The sequence below is a fragment of the Rattus norvegicus genome, chromosome 5 (genome assembly GCF_021556685.1).
Source record: "Rattus norvegicus strain SHRSP/BbbUtx chromosome 5, alternate assembly SHRSP_T2T, whole genome shotgun sequence".
Taxonomy (NCBI): domain Eukaryota; kingdom Metazoa; phylum Chordata; class Mammalia; order Rodentia; family Muridae; genus Rattus; species Rattus norvegicus.
In genome coordinates this window covers 116,640,879-116,656,885 of record NC_141538.1, presented here as the reverse complement: position 1 = coordinate 116,656,885, position 16,007 = coordinate 116,640,879, and the positions used below count along the sequence as shown (strand labels likewise).

Sequence of the window (16,007 nt, the reverse complement as noted above, 5' to 3'; positions counted from 1 at the left end):
TTGGTTGTATTTCTTGTAATTCTTCAAGGAATTTTTGTGTTTCTTCTTTAAGGGCTTCTACCTGTTTACCTGTGTTCCTTTGTATTTCTTTAAGGGATTATTTATGTCCTGCTTAAAGTCCTCTATCATCATCAAGAGATTTTTTTTTAATCTGAATCTTGCTTTTCCAATGTGTTGAGGTATCTAGGACTTGCTGTAATGTGAGAAGTAGGTTCTCATGATGACAAGTAGTCTTGGTTTCTGTTTCTTGGTTTCTTATGCTTGTCTCTCACCATCTGGGTATCTCTGGTGTTAGTTGGTCTCGTTGTCTTTGACTGGAGCCTGCCCCTCCTGTTAGCCTTTGAGCCTGTGAACTTAGGAGAGGCAGCGCTCCTGGGAGACCAGCTCTCTCCATTCAGGATTTGGGCCCAGATAGCTGTGCCATAGGATTATCTTCAGGGCACAGATGGAGACAGGAATGATCCTGTCGCAAGTTGCTCTGCAGTTTCTGATCCCTGTGGTCTCCTGGCAGGTCCCTTTGGCCAGTCATTGGAGCAAAAATGTCCATCTTACCTGTGAACTTAGGAATACAGCACTCCTATGAGACCAACTCTCTCCTGGCAGGATTTGGGTCTTGAGAGCTGTGCCACAGGATTAACTGTGGGGCACAGATGAAAATTCAGAATTTCTATATTTATGATTTGCAATTTCTTTTCTAAATTATTGAATAATAATTTTTAGCTATGTAAGGACATGTACAAAGTATAAAGCGAGTTTATTGAGGTAACAATGTAAAGACATGGAGTATATAGGAGCGAACTTTTCATATTTCATTAAAACTAAGTTGGTTTAACTAAAATTAGATTGTTTATTTTCTGATTAAGTATTTATCAAACTCATTTTATCTATAAATAGATTTTAACTGAACAGGTAAAAGATATATATATATATATATATATATATATATATATATATATATATATATATATATATGTATATTATAGTTCCAGTCATTTATTCAACTACTTATATCTTCAAACAAAGAAATAATATATTCTAAATGAAATGTGTAAGGGAAATTCTTCACATTAGCCAAAGTTGATTCAAGATTGACAATAAATAGTGACTGTACATGAGTGTATAGTTGTTGAGTGACAGTAGTTATATACAATTTATTATGATGAAAAAAGATTTGACATTTAACAAATGAATTGTAGCATAACAAAAAATTGCTCATATATATTTATATTAGGACTTGTTATGGACTCGGGTGTGCTATATTATACAAGCTTTGAAGGACAAATTTCAGAGCAATGAAGGTACTTGTATTGAGCAAGCCAGTTTTTTTTTTTAAAAAAAACTCTGTTTGTGAATTTAGTAAATAGCTGACTTTGAGTCAAGTTCCCTGAAAGCCCCAAATACACAAGTAGAAGCAAAATATAATTTTGTAGCTCTACCCATTTTTTTTCTTTTGTGAGACAGGGTAATCTGGAGTCCTGGATGTCCTTGTCTTAATTAGTGTTTTACTGCTATGAGGAGACAACATGACCAAGGCAACACTTTTAAGGAGAACATTTAATTGGGGCTGACTTACAGGTTCAGAGGTTTAGTCTGTTATCATCATCGAGGCAGGAACATGGAGCCATCCAGGCAGGCATGGTGCAGGAGGTGCTGAAAGTTCATGTTCATCTGAAGGCTGCTAGCAGAATACTTACTTCCAGGCAGCTAGGGCGACTGTCTTAAGCCCACACCCACAGCGACACACCTATTCCAACAAGGCCACATCTAATCCTGCAACCCCATGGGCCAAGCACATACAAACCACCACAGTCCTGGATGTGTACCAGGCTGACTTTGAACTGACAGAGATCTGCCTCTCCCTTGTGGATACTGGGATTTAAGGGATATACTACCATGGCTCTAGTTTTGACATAAATATTTTTGATGCAGACTTTTAAAAAGCATCGCTATTATAGACATAGTCTACAAGAAGATAAAAAAAATATGACAAACTATATCACTAGTTTATTAATAAAATTAAATTAAAAGGCACTCATGCTTGTATATACCTTAGATCCTGGTGGAGGCAAGGGGATCTCTGTGAGTTCAAGGCCAATCTGGTCTATATAGTTAGTTCCAGTTTAGCCAAGGTGACATAGTGAGATCCTGTGAAAACAAAACAAAACAAAAACAACCACGACACCACCACCACCAACAACAAAATTCATAGTCTAAAAGTGGATTATAAATTCTGTCAACCATAATTAAAAACAAAAACAAAAAACAAGAGCAGATTGCAACACATCATATCAAATTTCATCTTGAAAACAGAAAAAGCATATTTTGTGAGCATATTTTTTTCTGACAGTGAATTGAGTTGAGCAAGTCTAGATTCATTAAAACTGCATTCAAACAAAATGTATATGATTTGAAGAAATACAAGTGAATCATAAAAAATAGATTGCTTAAAATTTTTAAATGTTGTAATCCCCAGTTTATAACTAAGAAAATAGCTTAAACTCTAGAGAAAAAGAAAAAATAAAAATGGTAGGTTAGAAAATGTATATTTAACAAAATATAAGGCAGGAATAGAGGATATGAGAAACAGAAAGATATGACATAGAGGGGAAACATAGCAAACATGTAGAAAGCCCACATTATCAGGCTTTAAATGTAACAGTGAAAATCTCTAATGAAATGAGAAATACTGGCAGAATGGATCAAAGATCACACTCTGCCCATATGTTTCCTATGAGAGATTGTGAGGTCCAAATTGAACCTCTTCCAGGACCTCCTAAATGAGACTCACAGAGGCAGTGATCAATGCAATTAAAGAGGAGTTTAATTCCGACATGCTCGGGTCATCTCACTTCAAGGGGAGAGGACCCTGAGCAGGCTCAGACAGGGTTATATACCTTGCAAACAATTGGGGCAGAATTCAAATAATTAGTAACTAGGCAGGGTATTATTGATGGGGCAAAGTGACCTCCAAGATGACTTGTGATCAGTGAACTCTTCTGGATAGTTCATGGGAGACAGTTGGGAGTCAAGGAGAGGTCGGTTGGGAGTCACAGATGTCTTTGTTTGACAGTTTGGTTTGCAGTTGCTCCAGAAACTAACTACTCCCTGGAAGGGAGAGGTCTTTGTGCTTGGAGGTTTGCAGTGGAACTTTCCAACTGGCCTTGGATTGACCCCCCACCCTGGCTCTTTCAAGATTTATTTTAATACAAAAACAAAATAAATTGAAATTTAAAAGATGAGATGATACTTTATGTACACACTAGCCGAAAGATGGGTGGAGTTAAAAAAAAGACAATCAACATCATAAGCAATGTAAAGCAGTGTGAGACACACAGGTACAGGCACAGGCACAGACATACACAGACACAGAGAGCAGGTGTAAAAAAGGAGGGGGTGGGGAGGTAGAGATCCAAACTGGAAGAAACAAAATGGCCTCAGATCAGAGATGGTACAATAGCATTTAGCTTGTCTTAGTTCTACTGATGTGTGTTTGTACTTCATGTATTTGTATTTCAATACAGATCATAATTACTGAAGCTAAGAAAAGACTTGAGCAAAATTGCCTGAGTAAGATCAACACAAAGAAAATGCATTCTGTATCTATATACCAGCTGTGAATTATCTGAAAAAAATCACATTTAAAATATCACAATGAAGTACTTAATGCATTTAACTAATAATATAGCAGCGCTACATATTTTCAGAATGCATTGCCAAAATAAAGACACACAGAAAAGTACACAAGAATCACTTGTTCATGAGTTGAAATAACATTCAGATGACAAAACTCTCCAAATTGATCCACAGATCAGTTAATGCAAACACATCAATAATGCAAATATTCGTGAATAAATGTATAAGTTGATTCTCAAATTCATATTTAATTTTAAGAAATATGGATTTCTAAAATCCTAAAAAACACATAAACTAAAGACTTACTACTTCTCTAGTTTAAAAAAGACAATAAGGAAAATAGAGTCACAGAAAAACCGAGGCATACATATCAAAGAAATATAGTGGGACGTGTAGAAAAGACCCATGCATATAGGGTCAGGGTGTCTGGTAAGGATGCTGAAAACCATTCCTTGGGTAAAGGACAATCTTTGCAGCAAATGTTGCTGGGGACAGCTGGGTATCTAAAGGCTTGGATCTCTATCTCATACTATGTGCAAACACTGATTCAAACTGCATGAAAACTCTAAATGTGTTAAAAAAAAATGTACCTGTTGAAAAGAAACTTACGATTTAATGCTCATGACCTTGGACTAAGCAGTGATTTCCTAAATATAATACCAAAGCAGCAAACAACAACAACAAAAGGAAAAGTATCTTGGGACTTTAGAGTTCACCAAAATTGGAGGCCGTAGACTCTGAGCTTGAGAGCACTGGCCCGTCCAGAGGACCTGTGCTTGATTCTCAGCACCCACATGGTGGGTCACAACCATCTGTAATGTCAATTCCTGGGTATCTCAGTTCTCCTTCCAGAATCCATGTGTATCAGGCATACATAAAAAGACATATATGCAGACAAAGCACCCCACCCCCACACATGTAAAGCAAATATTGTTTTAATTAATGCTTTGTCATAGGATGCTGTCACAAAAATAAAAGCAACCTATAAAATAGAAGATCTATACATTATCGCTCTAAAATATTTATGATATAAATATAATATAAATCATGTATAAATTTATTATATAAATTATCCACATTAAGTACAAATTATATATTAAATATCAATTATATACTTTAAATGAATATTATATATCTAATTTATATATGTTAAGGTAGACAGTAAATATAAATCATATGCACTAAATATTAATTATATGCAATAAATATTAATTATATACTTTAAATATAACTTATATGTGTTAAATATTAGATGTATTAACTATAAAATATGAGTTATATATAAAATACATAATTTTATGTGTCCTCAAGGACAGGGAATTATGGAGTGAGCCCGTGGAGCTCTAAAAAATCTAAAACTATAAAAGAGGGAGTTGTATACCCCTTCACTTTTATTTTAAAAGTTTTGACGTTGTATGCCAAGGGACACTCTGCTGTTGAGTGTCTTTGGCACCCTATACAACTTGGCATACTTATGCCCAGGATAAATGAATCTGCTTACTGGCATATGGCATGATCCTGACCCAGTATTAATATGGGGAAGAGGGCACGTTTGTGTTTCTTTCACAGGATGCTGAAACAGTGCGCTGTCTGCCAGAGTGATTGGTGAGACATGCTAATGCTAGGACAAAGAATGATGCTGACTGTGGTCTTGCTGAGTGCCCTGATGATGACAATGGGGAAGCTGTACTGGGCATACGCTCCTGACCAACCTTTGCTTCATCCCTGTATGGTCAAGGCCACAAGTACTTGTGATCTCTAATAATACCCAGCTATTAGGATTCCCTTGGTCTGAGAGTAAAACAGTATTTCAAATGAGTGAATTACACTGCTATGGATCAGGGCCTACATATTTGTTTTAGTAGAAATAGTACCAATGCTGGATGTGTTTCTGTGGACCTAAGACTTGGAAGAATATCTCTAAGACAGTAGTGCAAAGCAGTAAGGTAGGAGTGCCTATATCTCAGATTAGACAAGCTGCCTTGCTTTTAGACCTCACGGGACAGGGAACACAGAGACTGTGGAACCTACCTTCAAAAAATCGATCAAATAGAGAAGTTGTTATAATGACCCTCCTCTTCCCTTTAATGTGACTGGTTATTGCTACTGAATCATAGACTGGTCTGGAAATCAATCTAATATTGAACAAAAGGAATTGACAGTGGGCATTTGGACGGTTGATTCTGGACATTTTCAGAGACATTTGAAAATTGGCAGCTGCCTTGTATGTTGCTGGGTTTGTTGTGTGTAAAAATGTGACAGGTTATGGGATTATGGTAAATGTAACATCCTACATTGCCCCACCTAATCTTTTACTAATTGGGAATGTTACCTTTGCTAATGGCTCTGATAAGGAGTTCACTGTTTCTTGTTTGAACTGTTTTTTGTTTAATTGTGTTTCTGCACTGTGCAATTGTCGATCTGTAATAGAAGTACCCTGACCAGCTTTTATTATGATTCCAGTAAATTTATCTGAACTCTGGGATTCTGAAAATGGCTTACAAATATTGAAAGAATTAGTTCACCCTCTGGCGAGGAGCAAACATATGGTTGGGCTGATCATTGCCAGTGTTGTTGCTCTCAAAGCTCTTACGGCCAGTGTTACCACTTCTGCATTAGCTTTAGCATAAGAGGTCCAAACAGCTAGTTTGTTACGCATCTTGCTGAAAATGTAACCAGCACCCCCAGCATTCAAGAGGATTTGGATAGATGGTTAGAACAAAGAATTGACACTTTATATGATATAGTACAGATCATGGGAAATGAGGTACAAGAAATGAAAGTCAGAAGCCATTTGGAATCATCATGCTAGATATCTATGGCTTTGTATAACTCCAAAAAATGTATGAGAGTCAGCATAATTGGATCAAAATAGGGAGGTACCTTCAAGGTATATGGCATAATACTAATACTTCTTTAGATTTATTAGCCCTACATAAGGAGGTTATAAGTTTAAGAAATGCAAATCCTTGTCCTTTGACACTCCTACCCTTGCAAATGATATTCTGAAAAAGTTACATGCCATTTTTCCTTCATGGTCCTAGTTTAAATCTCTCTTATTGGGCATAGCAGGACTTGGCTTTCTGATCTTATGTAAGCATGTCTATTATCTGTTCCTTTGAGGGGAATCATCAGAGCTTTTACAGAAATAAGACCAGCTTGAAATTCTTCTTAACCTAAGCCATGCCACAAATACAATATTATTCACATGCCAATGACAAGTAAGAGCTTTGCTTTGGGATGGCAATCTAAGACAGGCATGACTTTCTGCTTTGTGACCAATAAGGTGTGTGGCTCTTATACATAAAAAAGACCAGTAAGATTCTCTCAGAGGTAGATCAACCAAAGACAGGTCATGAATGCTAGAATTCATGAACTGATGACAAGTAAGGTCCATACTGTTTGAAGGGATGCCTAAAGCAGGCTCAGTCTTTCTGCACCAATAGCTGAGACAGCTTTGGCTTTTATAGATAAAAAAAAAAAGGAGACATATGGCAAGCACATCTGGAGGAGTTAACTTTGAATGGCTTCTTGCTTGTCATTTATCATGAATGAGTCTGACCACATCTGTCTGTTTTTTAATTAAGATGTGAGTTATATCCTACCAAAAAGCAAAAACTCCCTTCTTACATGTCCTATCTGGTATAAGCAGATTTAGGATGTCTTCCACCTAAAAAAGTCAAACCAAGAAAAACTTCTTGCAGATAGGCCCACCTGCTTGGGTTTTATTCCAGATGTAGTCAAAATGATAACCAAAAGCAGCCATCACAACTATAGAATTAGATATCTAGAATTGGATAATGACAATGGATACAAAGTATCATGGATGCAACATACACTACCAGACAGCTCAGTTTAAAATAAACAAAAGGATGAAATAACATCATGAAAATTTTATATTTCAAAAGAAAACCAGATTACAGATTTTAACTACCTTTATTTAATGTCCAACTCTTTTCTCACATTGTCTTTTTGCTTCATTGATACAAGTAGAACATTTGTCTATAGATAGGTAATGACTGAATTGAGAAGACTCTACGTTTAATTTAAGCATTTAAAAAGACTATTTCTGTGTGTATGTGTGTGTGCCACATGGCGTGTGAGCACACAGACGCACGCACGCACACACACACACACACACACACACACAGAGTTCTTCATTACAACGTTTTCATGCATGCAGTTGAGATGCTTTGATCCTAGTCATCTTCTTTTATCCCAGTTACCTTAATTTCCTACCAATATTCCTCTTCTTGTCTTTTTGTTATTATTATTCCACGGATGAAATTAAATAACCAACACTTATCATTATGAATCTGACCTATTCCACTTGACATGATGATCTCCATGTCTCTCATGTCTCTCTCAATGGATTAGTAATAACACTCCATTATGTGTTCACATGCCATTTTCTTTATTCACTCTTCTGTTGATAGGCATCTTGGCGGAGTCCATTACTTGGCTACTGTGAATTGTGCCTTGGTAAATTTAGAAGTGCAGGTATCTTTATGCTGTCTTCAGTTTCTTTAAATATGACAAACCAATAGCCAACAGTGTAATTAAATTAATTTGATAATGTAATTAAACTTTAGCTTGCTCTAATTGTACCACATCTGTGAAGCTTTCCTGAACTGTCTTTGGTCAAAATAAATGCCTACATTGAATGGATGGCGTGCTTCTCTGCCTTTCTTTAACTTCTAATATTGGTCACAGTTTGCACTGCTCTTATTTTTTGCATTTGTTTCTTTTACCTTGTGGCTGTGTTATTGCTTTTCTTTTAAATTAGTCCAAGAACTAACTACTCTGTGTCTTTGTTTTTGCCACTTGGGGGCCTGAAATATATCACTCAGTACATAGTACAAGCTCAGTTAAGGTTCCAGTGGCCAGCTGGGCTTGCATATTTGGTTCCCATAAGCATGTCACATAAATAGCTCCTGAATAGCCATGCCTGCTTGACTTGCTGGTGGCACACTCAGTATTCATTTCCCAGAATGAAAGTAGGTCACATCTGGGACATATGAACAATCTCAAGAAAAGTTCCCTCCGAAATACAAAACTCTTGAATGAACATAAAAAGTAATCAAGCTGATCATGTCAAAAAATGAAAGCAACTAAAGCGTCATTATTAATTTTTTTGTCTTTGTTCCCTATTTCATTGGTTAAGATTGTAATAAGAGAATAATCTCTGCATCTTAAAAATCAATGCAGGGTATAATTGGAATCAGAGGACAGGGATTAAAATATTGCACTTGTTGAGTCTTTTACTTCTTATATTCTCCTCTACCCTGTGGTTACTTTTGTTTGATTACAAGAACAATTTATGCCCAAAAGATCTCAATTCACCTCCTGTGTCCTGAAAAACTACTTTCAGCAGAGAAGAGAAAAGGAGGCTCTGTTGATAAAAAGGACGAGAACGAGGGCCTCTGCTGACCCATGTCACATCTAGAATAGTCTCACAAAGGAAGCTGGACAAATTATCTAAGAGCAGTAATTTCAGGACCAACATCAGGATTTTTTGGCTACCCATTGTTCTATATTTCCTTTGCTGAAACAGATCCATGAGCTGATCTGTTCATGAAGGCGAAGGTTTGCTTTGGTTCAGTTTTATAGGTTTCAGACTATGATTCACTGGCTACGGTGTTTTGAGACTTGTGGTGATTCGGAAATGCCTGGTAGCCCAACCCCTCCAACTCACAGAGGGTGTGGAACAGAGAATGATCCTGTGATCTGTAAGGGTACACCGCCGGTGCCTAGACTCTGCCAATGAGCTCGGTCTCTTAAGTATTTTACTAGCTCTCAGTAGAACCAAGATGGACACGTGTCTTTGAGGGACATTTCCAAGACAAAAGATAGCACCCTGTGAACTTGAGTCATGTGAACTTTAGTGGTGTCAAGATTAAATCAGTGGCTGCATGAATATACTTTGCAACTGAGCTGTATCCAAGCCTTCCAGCCTCCACCTCTTATTTTGAGATGCAGTTTAATTAAATTGTCCAGGATGGCTTGGAGCTATCTCTGTATAGCTCAATCAGGACCCAAACTTGTGATGCCCCTACCATAGCCTCTCGAGTAGCTGGGATTTGAGGCCCTTGTCACTATGGCCAGATGCTTAATCATTATATTTTAATGGTGTGTGTGTGTGTGTGTGTGTGTGTGTGTGTTTAAATACATCATTCCTTTTTGCTGGAATATTATTTGAAAATTATTAATCATTTCAAAAATGATTAGATATGTACATTTGTTACTTTTCTAGTTGCTGTAACAAACAACTAGCACAAGCAACTTAGGGAAGGAAAGGTTTATGTTGGCTCACAGTTTGAGGGAAACAGTCCACCATTGCAAGAAGAGCAGAGTAGCCGTGGTGGTGGCATGAGTATGAGGCAGCTGGCCACACTGTCTCCAGCTGGGAGCCAGGGAATGAGAACACTGGTGCTCCACTCATTTTCTTCTTTTTAATTCAACCCAAAGCCTCAGGAATCCTCTCTGGAAACCCCTTTACTGACAGGCCCAGGTCTTATCACAGCCACAAGAAAAGCAAACTGCCTCATAGTCTTTTCAACTAAGTGCTCCCAGAACGTTGACAGGGGAATTGAAAACCATACATTTAGTACAATATAACCCATAACTTAGTCTCAGGATTTTTAATATAAAATACCCTGTGGAGAGTGGCTTCAATGGTTAAAAAGAGGACATCATAAAAGCCTTCTGTGTAAATTTTTGCATGTGACAAGTATCATCATCTGACTGGCCTTCATATTTTATGTGAATAAGAAAAAGGCAAATAGCTGTATACTAATGTATACACACATACAGTGCAAATAACCTTTCTTTTATAGACCCAAAGTTGCAGTACCATTACAAGGATAACTCAAATTTTGCATGTGCTATTTGTTTAGTTTTATTATCTGAGATAAAGGTCTCTCTGGCCTCATTAGTATCACTAGTCCTACAAAAGCTATAGGGTCATTAATCCATGGTCTCATATCCTCATGAAGCAGTATTTTGTAGCATCGAAAAGAGAGTGAAATTCATTTAGGCAAGCCAATATTTAGGCTAGATTATAATGTACCAAGCATGATGATACATCCCTATTATTGTAGCACTTTGAAGGCAGAGACATGAATTGGAGGCCAGGCTTGGCTACACAGAGAAATGGCAAAGATCATAATCATAGTCAAAATATTCATAATGATAGCAATTTCTTAGTTTTGTGAATATTTATAGATTTTAGTGATCTTATGTAAATTATAATCCATAAATAAGCCTTTAAGAAAAATTTAACAATACATACGTGCAAATATATATAAAATCAAAATAGATTCTGTGTGATTAATGTTCATACTGGATGATTGTTCTCATTAAGTCATTCTTTAACAAAACCATTCCCTACCTACTGTTGTGTAGACAGACCTGAGTGCATGAAGTCCATCCGTTTTGATCAGGAGCATGATGATTCTCTTGTTGACCTGACAACCTGGCCACTTCCCTTGCTCATTCCAGCTGTGCTTAGGGGACTTCAACCATGTAGGCTTCACATATATTCTAGGTTATGATAGTGAAAGTGGGAATTCACAGAATGTTCAGATTCTGACCCTTCCCAATGGAGAATCATCTGAAGTGAAAGAAGGTCAAATTCCTCTTTGTATCCCCAATTTCTGAGGGCTATTTTCTGCTTCTACTGAGATAATAATATGGTTTCTGTCCTTTATTATTTTGATGTGATGTATTATGCACATTAGTTTGCATGTTGAGCCATTCATGCATCCTTTGGATAAATCCCACATAATCAATTTTTACAATGAGTTCTATGTGCTTGTGCTCCTGAGTTTGATAGTATTTCACTGAGAATTTTGGATGTTAATTCTTTGGAATAATTTTGGAAGAACTGGGGTTAGTTCTTTAGGGGGCCTTGGAGTCAGTGCAGAACACACCCAGACACCAAATTCTTGGCACAAAGAAGCTTTATTTAACCCAGAAGAATAAGTGGGGTGCTTCTGGATCAGGCAAAGACAGCAGTGGCTCACTGGCACATGGCAATTTTAAAGGTTCTAGCACAGAAAAAATAAGAAAGGTGGTTGTTGCTCCCCCAGAAAGAATGGGGCGCGATTTTCTCCAATTGGCTAGAAAGAGAACAAAAGAGATGAGGTGGAGGGGTTTTTGTCCTACAGCTGGGCTTTTCTTTGTTGGAAGATTTAAATTCCTGGTTCAATTCCTTTTATTGCTTATTTGAAAGGTCAAAATTTATATGGATTAGTGGTTCAATTTTGATACGGGATACATACATACACACACAGAGAGAGAGAGAGAGATAAAGATACACACACACACACACACAGAGAGAGAGAGAGAGAGAGAGAGAGAGATAAAGATACACACACACACAGAGAGAGAGAGAGAGAGAGAGAGAGAGAGAGAGAGAGAGAGAGAGAGAAAGAGAGAGAGAGAGATCTAGAAGTTGATTTATTTCTAAAAGGTAGGGAGATTCTAATTGTTTGTTCAGTTGGATTTTTGTTGCTGTGGTAAAGCTCTCTGACCAAAACCAATGTGGGGAACAGGGTTTATTTGCTTTTACTTCGAGGTAACAGTTCATCACTGAGGGAGTCAGAGCAGAAGCTCAATCAGGACCTAAAACTGAAGGAATGCTGCTGCTGGCTCATGTTCATCTAGCTTTCTTTATACAGCAAAGGTCCATGTGGCTATGTATTGGTGCTGACCACAGTAGTGAGCTGGGCACTCACTCATTCATCATCAACCTAGACAGTTTCTCATAGACTCAGCCACAGGCCGTTCTAATGAAAACAGTTCTCCAATGGAGCCTTTCCTGTCCAAGTCACTAGTTTGTGTCAAGTTGACATTAAAAAATGAGGACAGAAGTAGTATCTCCTTCCTCAAATCTGATTTTTTTGTTTTTTTAGGTTAGTGTAGCTAAAAATGTACAATTTTTATATTTTAAAAGCAACATGTTTATTTTTAATATCGTCCAATCTTTGATATTTCTTTCCTTCTACTAATTTTGCATTGTTTATTCTTATTTTGCTAGTTTATTGAGTTGTATCAGTATGTCAGTAATCTGAAATCTTTCTAGTTGTTGAATGTAAGCATTTATTCCTCTTTTACAGAATCTCATCAGTTTTGTTAAGTTTTACTTTTATTTTTATTTGTTTTTTTCCTTACACTGCCCTTTCCTTTTATAATTGATGCATCATTTATTGAGAAGAATTTTTGCATGTGTATGCATCTCTCTCTCTCTCTCTCTCTCTCTCTCTCTCTCTCTCTCTCTCTCTCTGTGTGCGTGTGTGTGTGTGTGTGTGTGTGTGTGTGTGTGTGTGTGTGTGTGTGTGTTGGTATAAAGTTAAGTTGGGCGTCTGTCTCGATTACTTTCTACTTCATTAAGGCAGAGTCTTGCCATGCCTGGAGTGCTCGGACTGCTGAAGAATCCTTGTATTCATTCGCAGTTGCTCTGTTAGCCCCAGTTCCTTTATGCTTCTGTGTCTCCACATTAGTATTTACGCATAAGGTTGAACATAAATGCCTGTATCAATTTTATAGGGCACCTGTCCCAGTAAAGCACTTGCAGTTAGTGATGTGCCCTAACTTATTGATTAGATATGCTACAACATTAGCTTTGGTTCCAACTGCGCTTTTTTAAGTAGATAGATAGATAGATAGATAGATAGATAGATAGATAGATAGATAGATAGATAGATAGATAGATAGACAGACAGATAGATAAGGTCTTCCTATATATCCCAGGCTGACTTCAAACTTTTATTTTGCTTCAGCCTTTGAATCACCAGGATTACAGGTTCGCTTCTCATGCCTGACTTTCCAGTGGACACTTTGATGACCATGAAGTGTTGTCCTCCCTTCTCCCTGGGAACTGTTGGCCACTGGCCCATGAAGACAAAGGGAGCAGAGTCAACAGGGTTTGGAAGGGCAGTGAGTACTACAGAAATGACAGACTTCCAAGGATTAGCTTCAGAGAAGCAGCTCAACTTTACTCAGGGTGAATCAATGACTGTATGTGTTTTAGGAAGGGGGTAGGAATTTCCAGGGTCGGTAAGAATCATTGGCCAGAGCTTAGAGTACCTAAGAATGCCCCATTTGCATGGAGAGGAAGTCTAGGAGTTCTAGGTGCTTGCTGGACAGGTAGTTAGTAGGAAGGAAGCTGAACCTGTAATCTCAGCAAAGCTACAGGACACTCTGCAGGTAGAGGATATAGAGGTTGGGCTCCCCAAATCAGACAGAGAAGAGGAAGCCCTGCTAAGAAAAGGGAGTCCCCTACCTAGTGCCAAGCTCAAAAGAACTGTCTGGATGTGGAATACTGCTACCTTTAAATAGCAAGTTCCAACAATGAAGCTTCAACGTCTCCGATGTCTATATGTGTTTCAGTAGCCTGGTCTACAGGAGTTTGGACAGTATACTAGCAGATAGGATACAGGACTTCTTTGGTGAAGCTCACTGAGTGCTCAGGAGCCACTGCAACTGACAGCAAGTGTGAGATACTCATCACTCGCCACAGGCCTTATCTGTGAGGGTGAGACCACCTTGATGGGCTGAACGTGTGCAGTAGTAGAGTGGGGCATCCTTTACTGTCTAAGGGCTGCACAGATGTATTAGACTTCCCTGCTGTGACAAGCATCCAAGAAACAATTAGAAAGAAGGAAAGTTGAAATATGGGTCACAATTTCAGATGTTTTATTGCTAGGTTTTGTGTCTCTGTGTTTCTGTGCTCAAAGCCAGACACAGGAGGCACACTGGTAATGTTTAGGTCTAATACCATGGCAGAAGGGCTCAGTGAAAGAGGGCTATTCATTTTATGATTGCCAGAAAGTAAAAAGCTGTACACAGCAAAGGTAAAGTTAGGATAGATCCATTAAAGCCATTCCCTGGCAACCCAGTTCCTCCAGCTAGGCCCTACCACAGTTCCATCAATGCCCAGTCTTTTCAAATTTTGAAGCTCTAAGTAAATGAACAATGGATTAGGGCAGAGCCCTCAGGATCTTATTTCTGAAAATGCCCAGAGGTAAACTTTACAGATCTTCTAGTAATCTCTCAATACAAAGAAGTTGACAATGAAGATTAACTATTACAATAGTTGATTTCATAGGACTGACTTACTCAGGGAGTTCTTTCCCCTTCCAAGGACTGAGTAAATGAAAAAAAATAATGCAAACAAATGATAGCACATTATATAACAAAGGTATTAAAGTATTTCAAGTGAATCTTCTTTACAGACAGGACCTTGGTGAGATACAAAGATTGTTAATAAACAATTCTAGTGCTCCAAAGTGATGCAAGATACCATATTAATTCTTATAGATGTATACCATATGAGAAAAGTTTATAGGTGGAGGTAGTAAGGGATACTGAGCAAGTAGAAAAACTCTATTTCACATGAGCTTTCATTTCTTTGTGAAGGAGAATGTTCCCTTCTACTGAAATAAAATCTCTTTAGTGGCACCCCTCTGCATCATGACAATCTGGATTTTGTTGCCTGGCTTTCAAGCATGTGTGTGTGTTTGCTTCTTTGCAGTTAATTTTCTCCTCTCCTAGAGTACTTCATCAGTGATATTCCTTCCATCAGAGATGGTCTCTGTCTGCACACTCATCTGAATGATTCCTAACTGATTAGTAGACTTTATCATTAGTGGTCCTTCTGTAACAAAGACTACTTTGATGTAATTACTCTATCTGTCTATATTAGATACTCACTTAAGACTGTGTGATTTTCCTTGATAAAAATCATTAATGGAATGATTTATTCATTTAAAGTTTTCATATGTATATGACATATGTATATTAACACATATATTTTCTATTTGCTTTCCTGAGAGGACCTAAAAACCCCTGGCATCAAGGTCTTGACTTTAAATAGCATTTGTCAATGAGAAAACAAGGGTTCTTTGCAGAAATGACTGACTCTAGGGCTGTCACAGGTAAGCAGAGATGAGCTTGTACCATCTTGTAATAAGAGGAAGAAGAGGTCTCTAAAAATAAAGAAGTGGTGATTTCCACTTAACAATGCTTTGTTGGAGAGTATGATTCAAAGGTAAAGGCCAGCCTGAGTGTGTAGAGCTAAACCTGAGCTGTTGATATATCTCAAGCAAGCAAGCCAGCACTATAAAAAGAATATACATGAACAAGATGCAATAGCCTATATACAAAAGGCCCCAATGGCAAAAGTTGAAACAATTCAAAGAGCAAATACGTAATGACAGTCTAGGATTATAACCTAAATAATAGACATTGTGATGTCATTGAAATCGCAATGATTTCTCGTAGAATCCAGTGTAATTACTCATTCCTTCAGGGGATACCACTTAATTACCATCCTGTGTGGTCTGGATTTAGTATTCAGTTCTAATTGATAC

The 16,007-nt window shown here is 37.7% G+C and overlaps 1 long non-coding RNA gene across 3 annotated transcripts in view; it reads left to right on the top strand.

The window, feature by feature from the left end:
* Window positions 1–16,007, top strand: part of LOC120102925 (uncharacterized) — a 64,290-nt gene that overhangs the window by 5,873 nt on the left and 42,410 nt on the right. The window contains exon 3 of one of the 3 annotated variants that reach the window (XR_015620357.1): window positions 13,416–15,114. The exons of the other annotated variants lie outside the window; for them this stretch is intronic. This is a non-coding gene — a long non-coding RNA (uncharacterized LOC120102925). Of the gene's footprint in view, window positions 1–13,415; window positions 15,115–16,007 lie in introns of those variants that run through there. 3 annotated transcript variants of the gene reach the window in all.